Source organism: Mesocricetus auratus, unplaced genomic scaffold, assembly GCF_017639785.1.
Source record: "Mesocricetus auratus isolate SY011 unplaced genomic scaffold, BCM_Maur_2.0 Super-Scaffold_2245, whole genome shotgun sequence".
Classification (NCBI taxonomy): domain Eukaryota; kingdom Metazoa; phylum Chordata; class Mammalia; order Rodentia; family Cricetidae; genus Mesocricetus; species Mesocricetus auratus.
In genome coordinates this window covers 42,682,271-42,685,321 of record NW_024429180.1, presented here as the reverse complement: position 1 = coordinate 42,685,321, position 3,051 = coordinate 42,682,271, and positions in this window count along the sequence as shown.

Below are 3,051 nucleotides of genomic sequence, written 5' to 3'. Positions count from 1 at the left end.
GAATATTATGCATAGAAAAGTACAGAGTGGCTTTCTTGGACAGATGGTACAAATCCTATGGATAATTGGATGTCTAATGCATGAGCCATTAGGTCCCTGGTTTTGTTGTATTTATAAAAATCATTCTAAGCTATCTATTTAAAGTACTGGGTACATCTGGCCATGCATAAAGTATCTCTAGGCCCCCAGGGTTGAGGCAAGGTTTAGATACATAGATTTATATAAGCCACCCTAGGAGTTACTCAAGGACACATGTAGAGGCGTTGTGCTGGCTAGTTTTATGTCAACTGACACAAGCTAGAGTCATCAGAGAGGAGGAAGCCTCAGCTGAGAAAATGTCTTCATAAGATGGGGCTGTAGGCAAGCCTGTAGGACATTTTCTTGTTAGTGATTGATAGGGAATGGCCCAGCCCATTGTGGGTGGTGCCACACCGAAGCTTGTCATCTTGGGTTCTGTAAGAAAGCAGACTGAACAAGCTATGAGAAGCAAAGCCTGGCTTCTGCATCAGTTCCTGCCTCCAGGTCTTTCCCTGTTTGAGTTCCTGTCTTGACTTCCCTTCTGAGGAAAAATAATATGGAATCATAAGACAAATAAACCCTTTTCTCCCCAAATTGCTTAGGTCAAGGTGTTTCATCGAAGTATTTTGGAGTTCCTAACTCCTAGGAAAAGACTATAGACTACATCCAGTTATAATTAAAGGGTTTATTTATTACTTCCAGCAGGACAACAATCTGTAGTGATATCTTGTTTGTACAAATAAAGCATGTCTATACTTTAAATGCCCTCCCCTGATAATAAGATTGATGACTACCTTATATGCCATCCTAGAGCCTTCATCCAGTAGCTGGTGGAAGCAGAAGCAGACACCCACAGGTAAACACTGAATTAACTCCTGGAACCCAGTTGCAGAAAGGGAGGAGTAATGAGCAAAGGGGTCAAGGCCAGGCTGGTGAAACCTACAGAAACAGCTGACCTGAACAAGAGAGAGCTCATGGACCCCAGACTGATGGCTGAGAGGCCAGCATGGGACTGATCCAGAACCCCTGAGTGTGGGTATCTGTGAGGAGGCCTCAGAAATCTATGGGGCCTTGGGTAGTAGATCAGTATTTATCCCTGGTGTACAAATGGACTTTGGGAGCCTATTCCAAGTGGAGGGATGCTCTCTCAGCCTAGACGCATGGGGGAGGGCCTAGGCCCTGCCCTGGATGATATGACAGACTTTGGAGATCCCCCATGGAGGGCCTCACCCTCCCTGGGGAGCAGAGGGTGGATGGAATAGGTTGGGGGGGGGCTGGTGGGGAGCAGGGGAAGAGGGGAGGGAGAGGGAGCTGGGATTGACATGTGAAGCAAGCTTGTTTCTAATTTTAATTTTAAAAAAGTGAAAAAAAACCAAAACAAATAAAGCATGTCTGAAGATCAGAGGGTGGAGCTTGCCACTATCTAACCATAGAGGTCTGGAGGTCTGTACAGAGAGGAAGTGAGATGGCTGGGCGGAGAAGGGAATATAGGCGGGAGGAAACAGGAACCCCTAGTGAGGCAAAGGTGGCTGTGCTTGCTCCTTCTTCTCTCTGATCTTCAGACATGCTTTATTTGTACAAACGAGATGTCACCACGACAATCCTGAGCCAAACTTGAGACTGCTGTGCAAAGCGGGTGAGGGAAGAAGCCCCAAGAAGACCCTGAGCACCTGCATAAGCAACTCAGGAGCTGCTCTGCTCTGCCAAGATCAGGTAGTCACGGCGACCTCAAAATAGTCCTTGACTGTCCACTTAATTAGGTCATACATGTCAAAAACCAGTTAGTAGATTAACTCTGACTGTCCTGGAACTCACTATATAGTTCAGGCTGGCCTCAAACTCACAGAGATCTGCCTTCCTCTGCCTCTTGGGAATAAAGGTGGTGGTGCCCACCAACTTTGGATTTTAAAATAGGCTGAATTTTAAAGTGTTTGGATTTATAAAGACTGTGAGCCTTTTTTAGATTGTAAAACGTTTTCTATTGTGATGTTTATATTAATGTGTGATCTTGGAGATGATCAAGGAAGGAAAGGCTGTGGCTAAACAGTGATGTATTTGTGTATCAAGTCGACAAGGGTTTAGCTGTGCTGGCTCGTTTTACAGTAATTTGACACAGGCTAGAGTCATCAGAGAAGAGGGAGCCTCAACTGAGAAAAAGCCTCCATAAGATCAGACTGTAGGTGATCCTGTACTGCATTTTCTTAATTAGTGAGTTGATGGAGAAAGGAGGCCTGTTGTGGATGGTGCCATCCTTGGGATGGTGGTCCTGGCTTCTATAAGGAAGCAGGCTGAACAAATCATGAGGAGCAAGCCAGTAAGCAAGCTCTGCCCATTGCCTTTCCTGCTGTGGATAATGCAGTAGCATTAGTCTATGGGTGGCATCATCTATGGATGTGCATGAAGCTTCACACACTGACCCTGGAGGACATTCCACCAAGAACCTTGGAAGCCTGGCCAACTTGATGGGCTGCCCAGGGCTGGTGACTCTATACTAAGACAAGCCATGTTGAAAATTGGTTTAAACTGCTGAGCACAAGGGTTTGGTCCATCGGTAGACACCTGATCCAAGTTAAGTGATATATATATATATTTTATATTTCTTCTTTTTTGGGGGGGTGACTTTTTGTTGTTGTTTTGTTTTTGAGATAGGATCTCTTGTATCCCAGGCCAGCCTTGAACTTTCTATGTAGTCTATGATGACATTGAACTTCTGATCCTGCTTCCTCCAGCTTCTCAGAGCTGTGGTTACAGGTGTGCAAAACCATATCTGGTTTGTGATGCAGTGCTGGTGACTGAACCCCAGTGTTTTCTGCATGCTAGGCAAACACTCTACCAACTGAACTACATCTTCAGGTGACATGTTTCTTTAGGAAGAGTGTATTAGGTGCTAATGGAGATCTTTTCCTAGGGATTTTAGAAGTGCAAAAGTAAAGAATTTTTTTCTTGGGGATGCTAAGGAAGCCTAGAGAAATTTTCACATTATATAAAATGATCTGTATCTGTAGGGTTTGTTTCCAAGACACCCCTCCATGT